The 25,538-nt window shown below is 41.8% G+C and overlaps 1 protein-coding gene across 4 annotated transcripts in view; it reads right to left on the bottom strand.

Moving 5' to 3' along the window:
• Positions 1 to 25,143, bottom strand: part of LOC122046901 (DPH4 homolog) — a 30,807-nt gene extending 5,664 nt beyond the window's left edge. Inside the window, exons 1-2 of one of the 4 annotated variants that reach the window (XM_042607849.1) lie at positions 24,672 to 25,114; positions 4,779 to 4,919 (exon numbers count right to left, since the gene is read on the bottom strand). The gene's annotated coding sequence lies outside the window, so the exon portion shown is untranslated. Of the gene's footprint in view, positions 1 to 4,580; positions 4,948 to 24,671 lie in introns of those variants that run through there. The other 3 variants (XM_042607851.1, XM_042607850.1, XM_042607848.1) reach the window with 3 other exon arrangements.
• Positions 25,144 to 25,538: the final 395 nt, after the last annotated feature.

The raw sequence follows: 25,538 nt of genomic DNA, 5'->3' as shown, positions 1-25,538 counted from the left end.
TACCAAAATAATGAAATATGCAAGCAACATGCATCACGGTACTATCTTGAATTTGTCTAGTTAGTTCGTCCATGATTAGTATAAAAAGATAAAGACTTAGAGTTGATCCTTGATGTATCCCTATTTTTTTGGAAATTTTTTAGTTAATCTGCCTGAAGTCTTCACTCTAGTTGTTACATCCTCATCTATATCCTTAATGAGTTCAATATATGCTACGTTAACACCTCTCTTTCCTAAAATTCTCCATATAATTTCTTGACTCTATTATAAGTTTTTTCTAAGTTAATAAATACCATGTGTAGATCTTATTTTTTTGCTCTCGATATTTTTCAATTAGTTGCCTAAAAAGATGTATAACGTTTATTGTTGACCTTCCAAGCATGAACCCAAATTAATTTTCGGTCACCTTGGCCTCCTTTAATCTTTTTTCTAGTACTCTTTCCCAAAATTTCATAGTATGACTTATTAGTTTAATACTCTTATAGTTAAACAATTTTATACGTCTCCCTTGTTCTTATATAAGGGAATTAGAGTACTTATCCTAATCAAGCATTTTTTTCATTTTCAATATCATGTTAAATAACTTTGTAAGTCATGCAATAACTTATTTCCCTAAACACTTTCATACATCTATCAGAATCTCATCTCGTCCAACGACTTTTCCATTTTGCATCTCATTTAAAAATTGTTCTACTTCTACTTCTAAAGTTTGAATTCTATGATAAAATTTTAAATTTCTATACTCATTTGATCTATTTAAATTACTTCAGTTGGTCACATAAACCTTCATTAAAAAATTAATGAAAATATTCTTCTATTGCTCTTTTATTTCTCCATTATTTCCTAGTACCTTGTTGCATTCATTTTTAATACATCTTATTTGGATATGTTCTCTTGTCTTCCTCTCTCTATCACTTGAGCTATTCTATAAATGTCTCTTTCCTCTTCTTGTGTATTTAATTTTCGATATAACAGTTCAAAAATTTCATACTTTGCTTCATTCACTGCTTTATAAGCCTCTTTCTTAGCTATTGTACATTTTTTAAGTTTTTCTCGTTCTTATAAATATATAATTATTTATAAGTTGTTCATTTTCCTTCACTTTCTTCTGTACTTTCTTATTTCACCGTCAAGATTCTTTACTTAGTGGTACATGTCTCTTTGACTCACCAAGTACTCTTGGCTACTATTTTCAAGTTTAATATCATCTTATCCCATATCGTATTAGAGTCACCGAATATTTCACCTAACACTTGTACTCCTATATTTTTCTTAAATATATTTTGCTTCCTATATTTTAACTTCCACCACTTAATTCTAGGAGTTATGTATATTTTTCTTCTATTGGTATTATAATTGAGGCGTATATACAACACTACTAACGTTGGGTAGTTAAGCTTTCTCCACAATCTTTATAAATCTTTCTATCACTCTTCTTAACAATAAGAAAGTCAATTTATGATTTATTATTCCTACTTTTAAGCGTCTCTTCTTAAAAAACATATAATAGCTAATATAAGATCACATGTTATCGCAAAATCCAATATTGTTTCCTTTTCTTCATTTTCTTATTCCAAACGCATAACCCCTGCACCCTCTCATATTTCTCATTTTTCACTCCGACATGTTCATTTAGATCGTCTCCTATTAAAATCATTTCATTTGGCGGAATGCTTTGTAATGCTTCATCTAAGTCATCCCAAAACCTTGATTTGATATTCTCATCTAATCCTATTTAAGGTGCATATATGCTAATTACATTCATAGTTTCTTTCGTCACTACTATCATGAGAGTTATAATTCTATTTCTCTTTCTAACTACTCCAACAACTTCATCCTTTAACGAACTATCTATAACAATACTCACTTCATTTCTTATTTTACTCTTTTTGTGTATCATAACTTAAAACTCGAGTTCTTTATCATCTTTGCCTAATCGCCTACTAATTTTATATTTTATACACACAAAATACTATTTTTTCTCCTAATCATTGCATCTACCACCTCTATTGCTTTACCAGTTCAATATTCCAAATCTTAGAGTATTAGTTTTCCTATAATATTTGTTCTTATCCAACCTATGATGTGAAAACTCTTGTCTATTTAACATTACACTTAAGTTATCATGGAGATGTAGTGGTCTTGCCGATATGCTACAGTCGAACCATGCAACACAAACTTTTACATATTAAATACTACACCCGAGTTCTGGAGATATAGTGATCCTTGCCGAGATGTTACAGCCAGACCCTGCAACGTATTCCTTCTAGGGAAGGACCTAGTATTCGCACAATAGTTTGATGGATCCATTCATTAAACATTTGACTTAGTTTAATGCTAGATGGCAACCTAACGCAACCCTCCTCTTTTATCCGGGTTTGAAACTATCTATGATAGGATAATTCGTCATGGGCCATGAAGGGCTAATATCAATCTATGTTTCCTTATTTTTCTTCTAGAGTTCTCTATTTAAAAAAAATATTGAGCTCCCTTCTTAATTGAGAAGCCTCCTTCCACACACACCCCTTTAATTCCCACTAAATGAATGTCACCAATCTCCTCACTCATACGACTCCAACCTCTACTATTTGTCGTCATTGCCATTGTCAAAACATTTGTTAACACAAAAGGAATCCCACCAAAACTACCTACACCTCATCTTAAGAGGCCCCATAACTCTTTGCTCATCCTACTTTTAAACTTTGCCTAACAACAACCATGATTGCCCTCTACAAGTGTCTTCTCCTCTAGGCTAGGAATTTCTCTCGTAACCTCATTTCCATATGACTTCCACATGTTTTTCCCAATTCCTAATAGCTTCTCAATCATGTGCCAGTTTGCCAACAGAAGGTACTCCCACATTGTGTCGCCCAACAATGCATGCAAGGATGGCAACTTCTCTAGCTCCCTCACAACCATTGATAGTGACAATCACCACCATGCAACTTTGTCCACATACCACCCGTGTAATTCCATCTCAAGAAGGATGCAACATCCAAACTACCCAAACACTCCCCACCATGAGTTGAAGATATTATGCTACTATCATCAAGAGTCACTTACCTTGTTTTCATTCATGATTTCAATATTCTATAATGGACACCCTTCCATGATTGATTGTCTCAACCAATTTTGGCTTGACAAATTACCCTCAGAGAGGAGTGATTTTGCATATTATTACTATAGAAATAGTAACAATAGAGCAAGAAAATATACATAAAAGGAACAAAAAGAGAAAAAAAATAATAATAATAGACACATAGTACAAAAAGAGGAAAGCTCAACACCAAGTAGCAACGTCAAGTCGTCAACATCAAACTAAGATCACATTATTTTGAAATAAACACATTCTCTTTCAGAATTACTTTTTGTTTAATTTGTTGGGTTTTTAAATTCCTAATATTTAATTAATTTTACTTACAACTTATAAATCTTCATGTAGTATCCCTTTTAAAAAAATCACAAAATAGCATCGTATAGATGGCTTCTTGATTAGCTTAATTGTCAACCATCAACAACCTTCTCTACTTGTATTTTAATTTGTCTATCAGCGGTCGGTGGGAAACTTCGTGAGACGTGACCGGTCTCCCCAGCTTCGACGTTACCTAACCTGATTAATCATTTTTTTTATTTTAATTTGTCTATCATCCATTCTACTTTCTGCATTGTAATTAATTTATCGACTTGTTTTATTTTATAATCTCATTACATAATACTTAATTCAACACGATGAGAGAAGCAATCACAAACTTCCACCAAACTCATGAGAGATATAGATTAAGAGAGAAATATTAACCAAACTAGCAATCACCCAAACTTCTCAAACTTCCACCAAACATGAGATATAGATTAAGAGAGAAATATTAACCCAACTATACTCAATGGGAGGACGTGCAAACCGTATTAGACCATCCAAATAATTATTTCAAATCATACTTCATAGATAGCATGTCCACATATTAAAAATTATTTCATTGGTATAAACATGACCCTTATTAAATGAACACAATTTGCCTACAAAAAACTCGTTAAAATTGCTAGAAAATTTTGACAAAATGTTTAGAACCATCATTACATAATAGGTACAAAGCTAATGACATATATGTATGTATATGTATATTCCACAGTATTTTAAGAGATGGTGGCCAATAAGCCAACACAATCTTCCTTAAGTGAATCAAATTAAATAAATAAAATTCAAAATCTTTAGTTCACTAAAAATCAAAGAACATTTAGTTGAAATAAAAAAAATTGAGCCAAAAAATATCCTAACTCGACCTTAAAAAAGCCCTAAGATGTCATTCTAGAAGATCCTCATATAACACCTTAGATGAATACTTAATGATGTGACATTAAAAGGTGCCCTTGTTGACTAATCCCTTTTGAGAGCAAAAAATATAACGTTATCCTAAACTTAGGCTCACATATTATAAGTTCAGTCATGTTATTCAGGAAAACTAAAAAAATAGACAAGAATAAAACAAACAACCTAAGCTAATAAGAGCGCAAGGTATCAATTTTAAATTTTCCAAATCAAATCTTTCATAGGTATATGCAGGTTTTAGGGTTTCGTTCAGTACCGAGCGGAATGGTAAGCCGCCCGCGCACCGAAACCGGCATCAGAATAGCAACGATTTCAGTGTGTGTCACGCAACAGAAGGAATCACGTGTGCTCGTCCTCGTCGTCTCACGATAGAAGGAATCGCGCGTGCTTGTCGTCGCGTGATAGAAGGAAGGAGGAAGAATGAATCTTTGGGGATCATTTGGGGATCATTTACCTGGAACATCGGCCTCGACAAGGCCACCGATGAGAGATCAGTAGAGGCGTCAAAGCGCCGGCGGTGGTGAGGCGACGGCGCCGGTGAGGCGAATGGCGATGGCGAGGCGACGGCGGGGCAACTTGCGTGCGAAGGGAGCGGCTGCAAAATCGCGAATCACGAGCGTGAGAGTAGGGTTTTTATAATTAAAATCCTTATTTTATATATATGATTTCTAATTAATTATTATATATATTATAATTATATATTATATAAATTATTAATGAATTAAATAAAATATTAATTAGTTAATATAATTATAATATATATTTTTTTATTAAAAATATAAAAAAATAAAGTAAAAATAGATAATTTATAATTTAAAACAATTTTAAAATCAAACCATAAATTATTTTTATAAATTAAAAATAGATTAAAATTTTATGAAATATTTAAAATATTTTTAAAAATTGATAAAGGATTTTAAATCTTTTAAATAATTATAAAATTTTAATTGTTAAAAAATTAAAAAATATATAAATTTTTTAAATAAATTTTATTTTAGAATACTATATATATATATATTATAAATTAATAATTAAATAAATTAAAATTTATATAATTATTATATAAAAATTAGATTTTTTTTGTTAATTTATATAATTATTATAGATAATATATTTTTTTATTTTAGAATAAGAAATTCAGAATCATAAATATGGAAGAAAATATTTTAAATTGTCTATCCTTTATTTTGAAAATTTTGATAAATGTATGCTATCAAATTACATAAAGGATAAAGTTAATATAGAGTCGACCCTGGCCAGGGCTACCAAGGCTCCTGCCCAAGGCCGAAAATTTTCAGGGGCCAATCTTTATATATATATAAAGTTTTTTTTCCTCTAAAATCATGGTATTCTCTTTCCTCTCTCCCTGAAGTCTTATTCTGAGTTTCTGACCCTTGCGATTCTACTTGTCGTTAGAGCTGTCAGACGGGCCAACCCGTGGCGGGGCGGGTCGGCCCATGGCGGGCTAACCATTTGGCGGGGCGGGGCGGGCCAACCCGCCAACTTGGCGGGTTGGGAAATTTCCAACCCAACCCATTCTAAGGCGGGTTGCGGGTTTGGCGGGCCAACCCGCGGGTCCATCAAAAATTTTTAAAAAAATTAAAAAATATTTTATATCTTCAACCTTTTACTTCGAAAAAGTTTTCTACAATTAAATGTATACATAAACATGTATTTTAAATATAAATGAATACAAACGAGTACTTATGTTGGATGAAAAGTACTATTTTTATTTGAAAATTATAACAAAGAAAGATAATAAATTGGCTTAAAACTTAGTTTACATGTGTTTTTCAACCCGCGGGCCAACCCAAGCCCGAGCGGGCCGACCCGCGCGGGTTGCGGGCCTAGGCGGGTCGGCCCACGGCGGACTTGGGTTGATAAAATTCCAACCCAACCCGCTTAAATTGTTTGGCGGGGCGGGCCAACCCGACGGGCCCAACCCAAATTGACGGCTCTACTTGTCGTCGCCCTAGAAGGTGCATCGATCAGGTCCTCGGTGATCCGTCGTCCGCACTCTTTTGGGGTCGTCCCTGTCTCGACCACTTCACCATCTCCCACTGCCTCCATCAGGGCAATATGTTGCGGGACTCGCCCTCAGGTACTCTATCCAGAGTACTCTCTTCCTTGGGCACTACCCTTGTCTTTGAGTAGAGAATTCTAGGTATCATCTTCACCACATGAAATTGGTAGGGAAGTTTCTTCCTTGTTTGGGTAGTGAGTCTTGTGACGATAACCCTCTTTGGAGTTTGGAAAGAGCTGTGTTTCTTCCTTGCGATATATAAATATATGATAAATGTCTTGATGTCTCCTTGGTTAAAAATGAAAGATCCATATCTTCCATTCTAAGGTACATGCTTGTGAAATCAATATAGGTGAAACATACAGGTCATTCTCTAGGAAACAGGAATGCCTATGATCTAGTTCCTACGAGGTCAATAGTCTATTCATTATTAAAAAAAGATAATATTATTCATACCTTTATGAAACCTGAAGTCAAAAATGAATTCTGGGTATTGGACTAATGAACTTGGGTTATGTGAGGATGAGCATTATTTGTTTCATGATGTGTGTGTTGTCTCATAGCTATCATATTCATGTTTAGCGTTATCTTTGCAAAATGCTCCAAAATACGTGATGTTTTCATTGATAAAAGATATTTCTGAAGTAATAGGCAAAAGGTGACTATGCTTATATTGTTGTGAGGTAGTTTATAGTTGATAGTTTCACCATAAAAAAATGTCAATTATTTTACTACTATCTTTTTTTTGGAACCTTAATTGAATACAATAGTTGGATATTTTTAAAAACATACAAGATATCCGTATAAGGTGTTATATAAGTGGATTTTGAATTAAAGAAAAATTCTCCGTATCAAGTTTTATTGTTCTTTGTTTATTGCTTATTATTCGTAATTATCTGTCATCATGAAACAACTCTCTGGATATATAAAAAAAAAAGATATAGCCCAAAGTTTAAGAGGTTCATTGAATAAATATTTTAGTAAAGAATTACATAACACAACGGAAAATTTAGTTCAAATTTTTCTTTATTGTTAGTGTTCTTTTGTTAAGAATTAAAGTGATTGTTAAAATACCTTTTGTATTATGAATGAAATTAATTACAAATAGAATTGTTATTCTTGGATAATTTAATAGTGTAGGAATGGAAAAAGAATTTATATCCATAGTTTTGAAATTGATACTTCGTTTATATTTATACATAAATAAAAAAGGAACATCAATCATAAGTGATCCTGTCGGGAATCTGAGAAGACGGAACTGTCAAAACGACGTGTCTGGAATATTGACCGCATCTCCATGACCCGGATGATGAGTTGTCTTCTATGTTGAACAAATCATCGGAAGACCTCCAGTCAACACCACCTGCAGCCAGAGACCAGGTTGCCCCGGTCTCTGGTATCTTGATGCTCGAGGCGGGTCCCACGAATATATGAGCAGCCGTATGATAGTAGAGAAATGAGATGCACGAATAATGATTACGAGAACGTACCCTGGCCCCAGGAGCGCCCTCGGATGTATCGATGAGCTGGTCGCGATGCTGATTGAGTCGTCACGACCCTGAAGAGTAGACGAATATGCGGCAGCTGAGGGAGTCGGATCTGAGGGCGACGATATGGAATTCGGTGCAACATGGATCCAAGAGGCAGCATGCCGACCGAAATAGGGCGACGGCTCCTAAGCCGGAATACTACAACGGCTCGTAGGCCAGGACACGGCTCGTAGGCCGGGATACAATGGCGGCACGAAGGCCGAAATATGATATCGGCACACAGGCCAAGATATGACACACAACGTAGAATCTAACACACAAATCAGACGACACAAAGACCGAAACATAGTAAAGACGAAGCACGATCAGATCAGAGCCCACTGACACTGGGGGCCCGCTCAACCTCGAAGGTGCACGGCATGGCGGACGACATGGAGGTGGCCTGCGCTACGGCAGTGATAAGTAGCATTTTTATGTGATATTTTAGCTCTTATACTTAGCATTTTTATCCTCTCATTTACTTAAATCTTGCTTAATATCATAATTCATGAGCTAGGATATATTTGTGAGCTTATTATAATTATTCCCTAATTTTGACATTATTTCATGATTTTTGTAGGGAATTAAAGAGGAGTCATGGACACGAGTTGAGTCAAACCGATTGATTGAAAGCTATAGATCCAAACCCGGTTCAATTTGAGAATATTTGACTCAAGTCAAATGGAGAGTTGGACTTATCTAGCTCAATCAAGAAGGGGATCATCTTCTAATGGTTTTAACTCAAATCCATACCTAAACACAACCCATTCTTCAAGCCCAATTCTAAAAGCCCAATTCCACTTCTCTTATTGGATCCAGATCTTCTCATTAACCCAAATCCGAAACCCGAATCCATTAAGAAACTTACTCCCCTTTTCTTCCTCATGCATGGAACAGAATCCCGACTTCTGTTCGCGTCTCTTCTGCTCGTGAGCTAGGGCACACGCGACTTCTCCACACCGCCGGCCTTCTTCTTCCTTTCTTTCTCCGGCCGGCGGCTCTCTTGTCTTCCCTTGCCGCCGGCCGGCCATCCACAGCCCATCACCTCATCTTCTAGATCCCAATCGACGACGGCAGCGGCACTCTTCCAGGCGGTTGCAAGCGACGGCGACGATTCCACCTCACCGGAGGGGTTCTCCGGTGAGACCTCCACATTCCGGTGTTCTTCCTTCAGTTCTTTACCACCTGGGGTTCAGTTGGCAGCAAGAAGAAGGCAGCACTGGCAGCCCATTCACAGCACCTTCATTTCCAGCCACTTCCATTCGAGGGGGTTCCTTGGTGGAAGATTCGTTCATCCCATCATCGTCGTAGAAGCTAGCAGCAATTCCGGCAGTGGGCAACTGTTCACCGGCTTTGGGGGTTTCGAGCCGGGTCCTTGTGTGACGGCAAGGGTAGTCATTGGTAATCGGAAGCGAAGTGTGAATTGTGGTTGGATTAGTTTAGTTTTCTTAGTTTAATTCTGCATTGTGTTAATTTAGTTGTGTTGAAGTTTGTTTCATTGAATATTTGTATTGAACTATATTTCCATGTTTAAATTGCACTTACTATGCTTAATTAGTTGCACGCTTACAATGTGTTCGATGAAATACTTCAACCAATAGTTAGGTTTATTTTGATGCATCTTAGTTTGGTTAATTCTTGTTTTGTTTTGCTCTTTCAATTTCATCAAGTTCTAGTTTTCATTTGAATACCGTTAGATTAGATTAGATTTCTTAAATGCTCTAGGTTTAATTCTATGCTTTGTTATTCCATTCCTTAGTTTAATTCTGCCCATTGATAGATAATCTTGTATCGTAGTGTGACAATGCGATGTAGGAAAATCTTCAATGGTTAGTTAGGGTAGACATAATTTTCTTTACTTGCATTGTCTTTCATTTACTAGATTATGTTTCATTCCCATAGATTAATCGTGTTGGTGATTAACCCATAGCGTAGAGTGACAATGCGTTGTGGATTAATTATTGACACCTAGTTAAATTTCATTCTGCATTAGAGTAGTTTCTTTCTTGTTATGTTTTTCATTTCTTAGATTTAGAATCAAAAACCCAAACCCCAATTTCATATTAAAAACCCCAACAAATAGAAATAACATATGATCCTAAGTTTACCATCCTATTGTTACTTTCGTTGGCGGACGACCCGAGTCATTCCTATGCTACATTAGTGTAGGAGGGGTTTGGTATAAATCATTTGATGCCCAATTCGCGACAAAATTGGGTCTAATCACAGCGAGAGAGACGACGTTGTGGCATCTTGGAGGAGACCGCGTCGGATGAGTTTAGCACATGGGCAGCGACCCCTGAGCGCGAGGATGACACCCTTGGCGTTGGAGAAGGATGAGGGTGACTGATGGCGGTTGCTGGAGGCGGTCCATGTGTAGAGGAAAGGGTAGACGGCCCAGAAGCCTGCATGGTCGACGGACAGCAAAGGCGGCGAGAGAGGCCACAAGGCAGTGACGCCTGAGGCGGCACCTAGACCTCGAAGGAGGAGGTCGACAAGAGGGTTCGAGGTCATAAGCGAGGGAAGAAGGGACGCATCGGATGGCCGGAGACGGCAGCGGCTCCGCTATGAGGGGGGCAGCGACGTCTCGCAAGAGAGCGTGAGAGAGGGAGGAGAGGAGAAAGCTGTCGGCGTCGTGTGGAGTGTGCCGGTGGGCAACACAGGAGGAGAGGAGAGTGGCCGACGTCGCGAGGAGGAGGCAGAAGGAGAGGTGGCGGTGTTGGATCTCACGCGAGGATGGCGGCGGAGAAGCCCCTCCCCTACACGAACCCATCCTCCTGTTGGTTGCTACTTGGAATACCATTATATTTTCACTGTACAAAAATTTGTACAAGCACAGAACTTAACCTAGCTACCCATGTGCTCTACTGAAGTTAAACTTGGATTGCAAATGATGCTTACCATTATTAATCCAAGTTGCTCTTCAGAAGTTAAACTTGGATTGGAAACGATACTTAACATTTTTACTCCAAGTTTAACCGATGTGATCTTCCTAAGTTAAACCATATTACAGAAATTGATTAAATATCTATTTCAAAGATTGGCTTCCAGGTTAAACATGACGAGACACTAGGCCTTCTTGGTTATGGGATCATCCACCACTTCCTAGACAAAACCTTTCAAAGAAATTGGATATTTAACTTCTTACAGTAACCCAAGGTTTAACTACAGAGACCACAATAGAAACACAAGATCGAAACGCAAAATCAAAATATAAAATCGATAGCATAAAATCGAAACATAAAATCGCTGGCATCTTGTGTTGGTGTTTCAGAATCTATGCAAAGAAAACTAACTAATTAATTCGAAGCGGAAACCATTAATTAGTTATACCTTTCTTTGTAGCTAAAGACCTCTTGATCTTCTGTTGTATTCCTCTCCTCCTCTTGGACGTTGTGTGGGCAACGATCTACCAAGATGGAATCCACCCGAACCACTTCTTCTCCTCCAAGACTCTCGAGCCACCAAGGGATGCCAAAATAGGAAACTCCTTCTCTTCTTCTTCCCCTCCAAGCAACCGGCCACCTAGATACTTCTTGTCTTCTCCTTCTTCTTCTTCAAGCTCTGACCTTAGAAGGGAGAAAAGGAGGAAGAAGGGAATATAGATGTTGCCGGCCTTAAGGGAAGAGAGAAGGAGAGGGCCGACCACAAGCAAGGAGAAGAGGAGAATAATAATATGTGTTACATCATAAGATATCACTTCATCTTCTTTTATAATCCTTGCTTATGGCAAAAAAAGAAAGTTTTAAACATAATTAAAACTTCCTTATTTGTGGTCTCCCTTTAAAAAGAAAATTTTAACAACAATTAAAATATCTCTTTTCTAAATTTCCTATTGTACATAGCAATAAAGAAAAGTTTTAAAATTAATCTCTCTCTTTTAAATCATGTAGACATCTACAAAAAAGAAAAGATTAAAATTAAAACTTCTCTTTTAAATCATGGTTACCAAAAAAGGAAAGTTTTATCAAAAATTAAAATCTCTCTTTTAAGGAAAGATTTTAAAATTTAAAACTCTCTTTTAAAACCATGTAGATAGCTATAAAAGGAAAGATTTAAATTTCTCTTTTAAATTCCCTTAGTAGATGGCTATAAAAGGAAAAGTTTTAAACAAAATTAAAATCTTTCTTTTAACCATTGTAGATAACTACAAAAAAGGAAAGATTTTAACAAAATTTTATTTTTAATCAAAAACTTCCTTTTCCTTTTACTTTGGTCGGCCCCTACTTGGGCTCTATAAAGGACTTGGCCGGCCACATCTTGGACACCAAGATATGCTTGGCCGGCCACAACATGGACTAGAAGATGGGCTTAGGATGGATACAAGGCTTTATAGAGGCTACAACAGGGACTGAGAGGAGAAATTGGTTTTGGTCTCCCGATGAGCTTGAGCTTCCTGTGTTCGCCCCGAACACCCAACTCAGGTTCATCAATAATAACTCATACCACTAAAAAGTTATTATTGAACTATCGCACCAATCCCAAATTACATTATGGGCTCCTTCTTATCACGAGTGCATTAATCTCCCTGTGTTTAAGAAATTGAATGCCTACTAATTAAATGAGTTACTGACAACTCACTTAATTAATATCTAACTCCAAAAGTAGTACCACTTAACTTCATTGTCATGTCGGACTAAGTCCACCTGCAGGGTTTACATGACAATCCTTATGAGCTCCTCAAGAGGACATCATCAACCTAGATTACTAGGGCATAGTTTCCTTCTATAATCAACAACACACCATATAAATAATATCATTTCCCAACTTATCGGGTCTATTGATTTAATGAACTAAATCTCACCCATTGATAAATTAAAGAAATAAATACTAAGTATATGTGCTTGTTATTATATCGGGATTAAGAGTACGCACATCCATAATAACAGAGGTTTTGTTCTTTATGTAGTCAGTATAAAAAGAAACAGCCTCAAATGGTCATGCTCAATACACACATAGTGTACTAGTGTAATTTTATAGTTTAAATAAACTAATACCAAATTACACTACAACCATTCAATGGTTTGTTCCATTCCATCTTAATTTTGAGCTACTATTTATAATTTATAAGAAACTGATAACACGATCTTCTATGTGGCACCATACACCATGTTATCTACAATATAAATTAAATGGACAACCACATTTAACATAAATGTAGACATTTGACCAATGTGATTATTATTTCAAAATAAATGTTTACAAAAAGTTAGGCTTTTAATATACATCCTAACACCTCCTCTCTTAATGCCCTAACAGTAAAAGGGCAAAAACACATCAGTAATGATCCGGTGGTAAGAATCCGGAACCCCATAACGAGGGGTCAATGCCACGGGGAGGTCAAAGGGCCCAGTGGCCCGCCGGAGAAGGACGAGCCGACCGGACTTGGAAGAAAGGGACATCTAGTAGTAAAAAGCACCCTGGTAGGGACCAGGTTCGACTCAAATGATGCATAATGACCGGCGGAAGGGCGTGCCGCGGCCGGCCACAGTAAAGCCGTCCGGAAGGCGTTCTTACCGTCCGGGGACAGACGTCCGGCCGGGTGGTGGGTAAAAGCGGGAACATCTTCGGCTGGTAGTGTCGTATGCTCGCCATACTCTAATCTGACAGCGGTGTCTGTTGTCCCATCGAACATGCTCGGGTAGCGGTATGGTGTCGGGTAAGCTCTCGACAAGTACAAGGTATGAGTTCTTGACACGTATGCACCTCGGTGGGCGTCATTAGTTCCTTCCCCGCCCTATATAAAGAGCCTCTTACTTCTCGAAAAGTGCGCGTAAGACAAGCCTTTTCCACCGCTTACACGACTTGGCGCGCGTAGAATCACGGCTCCCTGCTCGACTTTAGGGATCGCGGGAGCCGTTCGACCGGTAGGAGATCCACTCCATCGACTAGGATCGCGCACGCCCGGCGTCCTTTGGGATGGCGATTCGTGGGGATTCAATTGGCGTCGGGGGAACACTCCGATCGAATAACCAGAACTGGGCGAGCGGGCGACAACCGACACTTTCGGTGAGGAACTCGGCGCGATCGAGATAAGGGCCTGACTTGTGGAGCAACAAGCCGCGGCGGCAGCGCAACATCAACGTCGTGGCGGCGGGCACCACCGCCACCGCCGTCGCATTTCATCCGGGCTCCCGCACAGTAACTCACGAGATAGGGGTCTTCTTGGATGAAATGCCTAGGCGAGATGATAAGGGAAAGCCCCGTGGAAGCATCGCCCGGCGGATCAATCGCCAATTTTCGAAGGCTATTCTACGAGACCCCAAGCATTACGTACCTCAGGCGATCGGCGAGTATAATGGGACAACCGACCCAGATGATCATCTTTTAGATTATAGCAACCCTCCATCAATACACGGATGGAGTAAAGTGCGAGTTTTCTTACCACTCTCTCGGGATCGGCCCAACGGTGGTTGCGGGACGGATCCATCACAAGCTTGAGGGACTGAGCGGCCTTCCTCCACCACTCGCCACGGTAGGCGCTATGAACGTTAATCTGTTCGTCATCAAGCGAGGCTCGAGGGAATTGCTCCGAGCTTACATCCGGCGATTCAAGTGGCGATGGACATTCCAACGGCCACCTCGGAAACTATGATGAATGCCTTCACACAAGGCCTAGTGGATGGAGATTTCTTCCGATCGCTCATCCAAAGCCGCCCGAGACTATGATCACATGCTACACGGGTGAATGAATACATGAGCGGAAACAACCTGCTGCTCATCAGCCGCCCAGAGGACCAAGGGCTGAAGCAATCCGAGCCCCCCACGTTAGATCCCATGTGCAAGAGGTGGCTGCCGCTCGGCCCAAGATAAAGAAGAGATGGACCCCGATGTTACGCTCCTTCCACCGGACGGATACCCACAACACAAGAGATTGTCGAAGGCTTCCTCGGCTCATCTGTGCCTCGGAGCCGGACGGTCTCCCTCGATCGACAAGCGACGACAAGCCGATGGACGCAGCGGCCGCGACAGACTCGATCGGCATCGGTCTCAAGGAAGGAGAATCGCGTAGAGCCGGCCGTCCGCTCGAAGAGAAGAGGAAAGCAATACTTCCGGCGAGAGCGCGTAGGAGACTCAGTGAGCTAGAAAAAGCTAGATTCATGAAGTCATGGCGAGGAAGGACCGAAATTAGTGGTTTGGGCAGGGGACAGAAGGAGTTGAAGTACCCACGGCGATGCTACGCTCATCAAGCGGTAATAGCCAATTACACTATTCACGCGTATTTGTTGACTGAGGAGCTCGATCAACATCGTATTCAAGAGGCGTTCGATCGGTGCAAATTGATCGAGCAGTGCTACCATGACGACTCGCTCTACGGGTTCACGGGAGTATGAGTTCATCGGCGGATCCGCTACCTCGCTTGGAGAAGAGCCGCTGAGGACAAGAACAATAAACTTCGTGGTGGTTGACTCTCCCTCGTCCTACAACGTCATTTTGGGACAGCGAATTCGGTGATCGTCTCAACTTTTCATCAGAAGATCAAGTTTCCAAGTAGGAGAAGTGCGAGGAGATCAGCTAGACTCGGCGATGTTACATTGAGATGGTCGGCGGAAGCCAATTCCGCTCGAAAAATGCCGGATCGAGGTAAACGCCATCATCGAAAGCCACCCACTTTAATTTATGAAGAAAAGAGGAAGTGCAGATTCACCCCACCGATCGGAGGCCACAACCTTTATTACGTCCGATCCGGAGAAAAGAGGAGCTGATCCATGCCTCGGAAGAAATCATGATGTCTTCGTCTGGTCACATGAGTGCCGGTGAGCAGAACTTCGTATGCCAGGAAGAAAGCAAAGAAAAGAGATTTCGTCGAGCGAATGCCATCATCCAGGAGGTGGAAAAAAGCCGGTCGTATCTCGAGGTGCGGTTCAGGGGTGGCAAGCGTGGTATTAGTCTCAAGGCAACAAATGGAGAGTGTCGCATAGGGATCTTAACAAAGCACAGATTTTATCCTTTGCCGGATAGATCAATTTGGTTGACTCTAAGGTAATTAATCTGTGTGCTCGACGCCTACGGGGCTATCACCATGCCTGAAGATCAAGAAAAAGTCCGTGGTTACAGCCGCTATAATGTGATGTCGTTCGGATTAAAGACTAGCGCTTGATGAATAAAGTATTCGAGAGCGGATGGGCGGAATCTAGAAGTTTATGTGGGCGACATTCTCATTAAGTCCGTCCGAGCAGAAACCTTCCGAGCGCTGCGCAAGTATAGAGTCGAGTTAAACCCCGAAGTGATTGTTCGGAGCAAAAGGAGGGCGTTTTCAGGGTATATAGTGACCGAGCAGGAAATCAAGCAAATCCAAGGTGAAAGCTCTACAAGATATCGCCGCCCAAGAAATACAAGGGAGCGTTTGTCGGATAACTTCTGTCTAGGTTCATCTCGAAACCTTGACAGAGCCTTCCTTTTTCAAGATCTTCAGGGACGAAGAATCGACTAGGCGTTGAAGATTTGAAGCATACTGAACTCCCTCCGTATTAGCCATTGCGGGTGAACCACTTCGTATGTACTTGTCTTCAACCGAGCATGCAATCGGCTCGACTTTAGTGAGTCGGCGGAGAAGAATCATGTATTTCCTTAGTCACATTTTAAAATATCTTGAATCTCGCTACACCGAGCTCGAAAAGCTTGTTCTCGCCGCTCCGTCCATACTTCTGGCGTCACGATCGTTGTCAAAACCAATAGCAGTGCTACTAAATCCGGAGGCATCCGGACGGCTCATCAAATGGACGGAGTTGAGTGAATTGACATCAATACCAGCCCGCTCGGCGATCAAAGCTCAATCCTTGGCGATTTTGTGAAGTGCAAAGGAACCGAGCTATGTGGAGAATATCGTGGATGGGTCGTCCACAGAGCGGGATTGGGATATTACTCTCCCCAAGAAGAGAAGATGCACTTATCCGTCCAATTGGATTATAAAGCTACCAACAATGAAGCGATGCGAGGCCCTCATGGGCGGCTTGCGGCCTCGGCATGTGGAGTCGGTGGGTCACTCTTCACTCGGATTCGCGGTTGGCCGCTCAGCGACTCTGGTACCTTGAAATCAATAGCGCTCGGCTCAAGCTCAAGCCTTGAGAAACTCAAGGCTGATTTTAGAAGTTATTATGCAAGATACCGAGCATCAAGCGGTGATGAGTTGGCTCGCTCCGTGATCAATACGTGCGCGCCATTCAGCAATCAATTGAAAATCTGTTAGTAGCGTCGTCGACGGATGGAAGGCCTTACATTTCAAGCGTGGCGGACACCCATCATAGAGTTCCTCCGCTCGCGCCCAACCATCCGTGGTATGAGCGGTTGCTAAGAAGGAGGGTGGTCGGTTCACACTCATCGGCGATCGCTTTACAAGAAAGCTTTCTCTCGCCTGCTTTGTGAGCTCGGAGGACTCGGCCTACATCCTCGGAAGTACATCAAGGATCATGCGGGGGCATCCGGGCGGCCGCTCGTTGCCAAGAAGATCCTCTTTTGGCCAACTTTACAAGCGACGCCGCTCGGACAGTATCTACATGCCTTTCGTGCCAGAAATATCATAACTTCTCCCACCGACCGGCCGAAGAAATGAAGGCATCAACCGTTTCATGCCCGTTCGATCAATGGGGAATGGATATTGTCGGTCCATTTCCGATGACGACCGGGCAGAGGAAATTTTTACTAGTGGCGGTCGACTATTTTTCCAAGTGGGTGGAGGCCGAGCCGCTGGCAAAGATCACCGAACATATGGTTAAAAAATTCATCTGGCAACACATCATCTGTCGATTCGGCATCCCTCGTCGATTGGTTTCCGACAACGAGCGGCAGTTCACAGGGAAGTTGCTAGAGGATTGGTGCCAAAGCTACGGCATCGAACAACACTTCACGTCCGTGGCCTATCCCCAGAGCAACGGTCAAGCCGAAGTAGCCAATCGGGAAATCCTTCGTATTTTGCGTGCTCGGCTCGACTATTTGGGAGGAAGTTGGCCGGATGAAGTGCCGGGCGTCTTGTGGGCCATCCGAACAACGCCAAAGGAAGGGACGGGCGCCACACCGTTCCATTTGGTGTACGGCGGCGAGGCAGTCATTCCGGTGGAAGTCGGTGTTGAGTCCGTCCGGATCCAGAGCTATGATGATGACAACGCCGAACGGAGGGACATGGAGCTGGATTTGGTCGAAGAGGAGCGAGCCAAGGCGTCCGTTCGGCTGATGGCATACCGACAGCGGATGAAGCAGAACTACAACCGTCGAGTAATCCCCAGATCATTCCAGGTCGGCGATCTCGTCTGGAAGAAAGTCAGGCCGGTCGGCGACGTAGGCAAACTGGAGGCACCGTGGGCAGGTCCCTTCAAAGTTATTGAAAAGCTCCGCTCGGGAGCCTATTATTTGGAAGATGAAGCCGGGCGGCAGCTGGATCGACCGTGGAGTGCAAATCATCTCCAGCCTTATCGAGCTGGATGAAAGGTGCACGAATGTAATCCATTTTTGTGTATATGCTAGTCGCCTATGTACCTGTAATGCAGGAAGCAAAAAGATGAAAACACATTGAGCATTCTCCGCCGAATGACTTACTACGTGAAGGCCCCTGAGCCGATCGGCCGGGAGGTTTATATGTTTAAAGACTTGTAAGCAAATAACCCGTGCTGTTCGGCCGGGCATAAATATTGCTCAATCGCGAGATATGATACGAAGGCCCAGTCCGCTCGACATGGTAAGGAGTTAGCCTTGAAAGGCCGACGAGCTCCGTCGTTAAAGATCGAGAGCCGCGCCGACCGGCTATAAATATCCGCGCCGACGAGCTCCGTCGTTAAAGATCGAGAGCCGCGCCGATCGGCTATAAATATCCGCGCCGACGAGCTCCGTCGTTAAAGATCGAGAGCCGCGCCGACCGGCTATAAATATCCGCGCCGACGAGCTCCGTCGTTAAAGATCGAGAGTCGCGCCGACCGGCTATAAATATCCGCGCCGTCGAGCTCCGACGTTAAAGATCGAGAGCCGCGCCGACCGGTTAAAAATATCAGCCGATGAGCTCCGTCGTTAAAGATCGAGAGCCGCGCCGATCGGCTATAAATATCCGCGCCGACGAGCTCCGCCGTTAAAGATCGAGAGACGAGCCGACGTCTATAAACGTCCGAGCGGAAGACCGACGAGCTCCGTCGTTAAAGATCGAGAGACGAGCCGGTGTCTGTAAACGTCCGAGCGGCTCGCATGCGAAAATCCAGCGAAAACCCCTTTGAGGTGAGGCGCGAAGCAAAAGATGGTTAACCGGAATTAAAAGGGCAAACAAGTTAACGAGCGACGTTCGCACGCTGAGCGGCTGCTTAGTCGCATGATGAAAGACATTAAGGACAATTCGCGTGGTGCCGAGCGGAAGAGCTTTAAAGAACACTTGGTTGTGACGAAGGAAAAATTTCTTGCCAAAATAAAAAGTGAAAGGGACAGAAGATTATCTACTATGCAAGCCAAAAAAGTCATTACAGAGATAAGCAGGGCCGAACGGCGGGAATTCAAAAGAGTTTACAAAAACGCTCCTCACACATCAAAATCAAAAAGAGCGTCGGGGATGGTGTCCATCACGCTCGCTAGATCCTCGGGGGGATGGTCAGCTCGGCAGGCAGGTGGCCTTTGGTCTTCAGATAGCCCACCGCCGCCTTGATCGCCTCCTCGAAAGTGAGGGATATCTTGTCGGTAAACTTCTCTCCGAAGTCTTCCGAGCGGAGGAACGCCTTCCTCACTTCATCCGAGCGGGCCGACTCCCCCTCTTGGTATTCCTTGAGCGTGGCGTGGGCGGCATCATTGGCAGCTTGAAGCTCCTTCAAGTCCCCATCAAATCTCTGGAGATCAGCCGAGCGGCTCTCCTTCTCGGTGGTCAGCAGGGCGTCCAAGTCTTTGATCCGTTGCTCCAGCCCCCTGATCTCCACCTTCATGCGATCCATATCATTGATGACTTGTTGCTTCCGAGTGGTCGCCGTTTTGATCTCCTTATCCCGTTGCTTGAGCATCGCCTCAAGCCGAACGACCTTGCTTGCCAGATCGGACGCCCTTTTCCGCTCGGCATCCAGCAGTTTTTGGGACTTCTCCAGAGCGGTCGTCGACTGCCCATTATCCCCCGCAGCTTTTTGTTTTTTCAACTCATCTTCCAGTTCGGCCAATCGATCGCTAATAGCGATCTGCTCCACCCAGTTCTGCCAACAAATGTGCGCAGGTTAAAAAATTAATTCAAATATGCAAACAAAGAAAAGGAGAACATACCCCGGTGGCCTGTTGGAGGTTGCTGTCACCGAGCTGCCCGGGAGTCATCTTGGCTATTCGACGTCGAGTGTCTATCCAAGCTTGTGCAAGAGGGCCCGTCAGGGTAATCTGCTGCTCGGGGACCACTGGCCGATCAGCAGCAGCCATGTACGCCTCTGAGGGGAGGCGAAAGGGTCTTAATCTTTGCATCACCCGGTACCCTACAGTTTAATCACCGTCTCCTCACGCGCCATCAACCCTCGGCGGAGCTACTGCTTCGGCTGTGGAAGGTGAGGGCGACACTCGATTTGGAAGCCGATCGCCACCGTGAGGAGCAGATCGGACAGGGGAAAACGAGGACGCGCAGTGGAAGTCGTGGGGGTCTCGGGGAGGACGGGGAAGCGCAAGAACAGGCAAGTATATCTTACGGTGATAGCATAAGATCTATGAGGTAATGAGAGGTGGAAACTCGATATGGAGAGGTTATCGGCGTGTGATTGTTTCTGTTAAGGCTTCTTTTCTGTTGGGTTTTGATTTGGTAAATTGGTTTGCATATACTTCGGATTTATGATCGATGAAGTCTGCGTTGATAATGTTCGGTAGCTTTGGCGCGCTTCATGTGCTTCAGGGAGAATAAATCAGTTAGAACAAAACAAATGGGAAGATAAAGAAACTTACTCATCTGCAGGCGGATCGGTGTAGTAGAGGACAAGCGAATATGTGCATTACTCCGGGAGGAGTAGCTTGTCAATATGATAGCGCCGCCAACTAGCGGTCGGTTGCATGAAGGTAGTCACCTCTAAATTTTGCTCCGGTTGCGATGGCATCGCCGTCTGCCACTTGGTGCGAAAAGTTGGCCGTTCGGAAGCGTATATAGAAAAATGCTCCTTCCAATGTTTGTTGGAGCTCGGCATATTATCAAAAAGGACGAAGCCTATCCTAGACTGGAAAACAAAGGTGCCCCACTCGGCTTGCTTGGGATAAAAAAAGTAGTGAAAAGTTTTTGGTTCTAAGGGGATGCCGTTCAGTTTGAATAAAATTATCACTCCGCTCAGTAACGTAATAGAGTTGGGAACTACTTGGCCGAGCGGAATGCGGAAATAATTGCAAACTTCTAAGAAAAACTTGTGGGGTGGAAAACGCAGTCCGGCTAGAAATTGGTCTCGGAAGAAAACAACAGTGCCGGGCGGCGGATCGTGAGGCCGATCGGCCGGTGTGGCTAACACTATTTGGTGGTCGATCGGCAGGTCATAGGCTCGGGTGAGGCGCAAGGCGTCCTCCTCGTCGAACCGGCTTTCCATGTTAGAGTACCAAAGACCCAGAGCACCGCCGGTCGGCTGCGAGGTGCTAGTCATGGTCGACAAATAAGGATACGGGACCAAAAGGGAAAGTTCAAGCAAGGAATGGGGGGAAATCGACTGAAGAAGACGATTAGCAGAAAGAAGAAAGCGTCAGGAGCGAGAAAAAGGGTCTTACAAGCGAGGGAGATGGTCGGAAGAAGCCGTATGGTCGCCGGAAAGCCTGAGCACAAGGTCGCCGGCCAAAGGAGGAGCAACAGGTGTCGCCCGGCCGGCGCACGAAAATTAAGGCCGTCCGAAAGACGTTCTTCGCCCGGCTGTCCGGACGGACGTCCCGGCCGGGTGGTGGGTAAAAGACGGGAACATCTTCTGACAGCCGTCAAGTCGTATGGCTACGCCATACTCCTAATCTGACAGCAGGGTGTCCTGTTGTCCCATCGAAGGCATGCTCGGACTGTAGCAGTATGGTGTCAGATAAACTCTCTGACAAGTGCATACCAAGGTATGGGTTGCTGACACGTATGCACCTCGGTGGACGTGCATTAGTTCCTTCCCTGCCTATATAAAGAGCCTCTTACTTCTCAAAAGGTACGCATAAGACAAGCTTGGCAGCCACTTTTTCCACCGCTTACCTGACTTGAGCGTCGGAGGGTCGCCGCCGGGAATCCCTTCCCGGCTCGACTTTTGTGCAGGATCGCCGGAGCTTCGTTCGACCAGCCGGAGATCCACTCCATCGACTAGCTAGGATCGCGCCATGTGCCCAGCGTCCTTTGGTTCGGCGATTCGGACAAGATCAAGTAAGATAAAAGAACTTTTTACCACTAAAAAGTTTCCTTATCTCATTTTTGGAAACAAAATTTTGTAGATTAAAATAATTATTACTTTGGTTGATAAAAGGATAAAATTAGAACATAATTAATAATTTCGCCCGGTGCCTTTAAATAACCCAGATCGGCTCTTAATTAATATACAACTTATTTTTTTAATTATATATATATATATATATATATATATATATATATATCGAAATCGTATCGACACAACACGATACAATATCGAAATTGTATCATTCAAGTCTGGGATCGAAACCTTAACACGGTTCGAGATTTTAAATATTTGGTATATGTTCTTTTATAGTTATTTATGACTTTCAAGTTCATTAACCTGCCACTTAGTTAATTTCCTTAATTTCTTCCACCAAATTGAGAACTTTATTGTGATCATAAAAGAAACACTAATTGACATTATGAACAAAATTATAAAAATTATTGATTATTATAAAATAGATAGTGATAAAATAAAACATAATTTTATATTCATAAAATTAAATTTTCCCATATCATAGACTTTTGGAGCATTTATGTGTTGATTTATTTAACAATATCGTAAGAAACATTAATTACAACTCTTGTTTGTATATTTAACAATTTATTCAAATACACTATAATTTTTAAATTGGAGGATAACAATATTTAAAATCTCAAGCCGTGCCACTATTCCAATTTTTACTAAAACAATATTACTTTAGTATAGTGTCAATATTTTAATGTATAGTGGCGGTGGTAATTGGGAGTGGAAAGAGGAAAGAGAAAAGAAGAAGAAAAAAAGATTCGACGACTATATATTCAAGTTCAATATTTGTTTTCTATCTTACATACTATGATTTGGACATTAACTTATATGAAGGCAAACTAAAAAAAAAAAAAAAAACAATATTATCTCAATTTTAGCATCCCATGAGGTGTCGGATATTGACATGAAATGATACATGTCAATATAATTAACACAATAACACAAAAGGCATTCTCGCAGTACCAAATTTTGATAATTTATTAAAATGACACGTTTCAACTATTTCAGTCTATGAGATTTCAAACTATGGAGGATAAGTTAATTTGCTCTCTTTTTTGATGTGATGATTTTGTCCTAAGTTATGTTTCTACGAATTCATCCTTTAGCATTAGCAACATAGATTCTCTCTCTACCAAACTAAGAGCTCTACTATGATCATAAGAAAAATACATGTGGACACTAGCAATAAAATTGTATTGAATATTAATTATTATAAAATACTTGATGATTTAATGATACAGTATCATTTTGTATTCACAAATCTAATTGTCTCCTATCATATACTTTTAAAGCATTCATGTCTAATTTATTTAGAAGCATTGTGAAAAGATTTAATTGTAATGCTTGGTATTTAAGTTGTCAACGTACTCTCACCTTACCAAAACAAAAGTTTAAATTTCAAATTGGAAGATATGTTAATTTGCTTGTAAAATAAAACTCCTACAAAAATTAATTATAATTCAAAATTTAATCAATGCTTATCTTTCTTTTCAACCTAAGAGATTAAGAAATAAGTGGGGCTTAAAGAAAATTGTTAACATGTAACTCTAATAGCCTTTTATGGAAACTAGTAGACCCATATATTTCCCAAAAGAATAATCAAGAGAGAGCAACAGAATTAGTAGAATAAAAAAGACAGTGAAATTAGCAAAATATATACAAGAAATTTATTTTGGGGTACCAATTTTGCTCCGTTTCATTATCTATTTTATATTCTATAAATGTTGCAACTTTCTCCATGATTATATTATTTCTTAGTGTCTATGAGAGGTTCTCGATGCCACTTGTTCATTATTTTGTTTAAGGCCTCTCTTATTTCTCCAAATACTTCTCCTTCCTATCTTCTTTCTCACCCATCCATTTTATTCTTTCGCAATGTTAGATTCCTAGTTGAATCTCAAATCTAGAATTGACCGTACTAGATTAACCCTTCTCTAACTAGAATAGTAAATAGTAGTTCAACCCACAATTCGTAGTTCCACAATGAAATCACTTCTTGTATTATCATCTCATGTAGTTGCTCAAATCGGAATTTGTAGAAAAATAACTTGGATCAAAGGTTATTAAAAAAGATTATAGGACACCAATTGAAATCATAGAACAACTGCAAAATTTCATGTCAATATCCTAAGTCATCAGTCACATAGCAACAACTCGAGAGAGAGAACAATAAATCTAGATTTCATGTTAATAGCCTAGATCACCGACTACATATTAACAACTCAAATTGAAAACATAGCTCAAAAAAGAGATCATAGATTGAGGATACGCTTTGTCAACAATTTAATCTTAATTTATAGATCATAAACTAATAATCACAAGTTTAATCATCTCCCAACACCAAATCAAAGTCAAAGGAATCGTCTATGACCAGAATTTCACAAACATCAGCAATTATATTATGCATAATCAAAGCGTAGGAAGAAAAATTGGGTTAACATAGCAACGCTCACCGTTCAAGAAGGGACGAAGACGCGCTGTTGCTACAGAGTCGAGGAACCCCTCAAATATAGAGATCAAGAGGAAGAAGAGAAGATTACGCTATCCTCTGAGCGACACGGATAGGAAAAGGACTGGCGGGCAATGCACAACAGTAGTTGCTATCGTAGTGCTCGCACAACGAACAGATAGTGGGATGTGCTCGTCGCCCGGAGAGGGTAGGAAGGAGACCAGTCGTCGTTGTTGTCGCAGGAAGGGCGACAACCGGCTGAGATAAGCACACAACTGAAAAAAGGAGACGAGAAACAAAGGCGAGCAAGAGCCACAAAGAGGGAGAGGGAGGCCGATCTGGAAGAGGCAGTGCTTGCTTCCGTCGAGGCAAACGCCAGCCGCCTGATCGAGGGCGTGAATGCGTCGCTTGTAGCAAAGATCTACAAAAACAGGGTACAGAAACCCCAAAAATATAATTCGATTTTCATTCACAATTCCATATCCTATCTTCCATATTAATAATTTGTCTTCGATGCATTCCATTATCATCATTCAGTAAATCATATTAAACCTCCACCATATTGATCTGTGACGAATTAAGATGAGTCCCCTCGGGGCGGTGCGATGGTTAAGACATGGGGTATTGTCACATGAGGTCTTGAGGTCAAAACTCGACGTGACCGAGCATAATCTCCCCCATGTCTTGGCCATTTGCACTAATGGCTAGTAGCCACCCGTGATTTACATCCTCTATGTTGGCCTAGGGACGGATTGGCGGGGGCGCTGGGGGCGAGCGATTCGCCTTCTGCCACATGTGACGAATTAAGATGGCCTCGGGGCGGTGCGATGGTTAAGGCATGGGGTGTTGCCACATGAGGTCTTGGGGTCGA

The sequence above is a fragment of the Zingiber officinale genome, chromosome 2B, assembly GCF_018446385.1.
Source record: "Zingiber officinale cultivar Zhangliang chromosome 2B, Zo_v1.1, whole genome shotgun sequence".
Taxonomy (NCBI): domain Eukaryota; kingdom Viridiplantae; phylum Streptophyta; class Magnoliopsida; order Zingiberales; family Zingiberaceae; genus Zingiber; species Zingiber officinale.
Note: the sequence above shows the minus strand (reverse complement) of the source record. Positions and strands in the feature narration are given on the sequence as shown.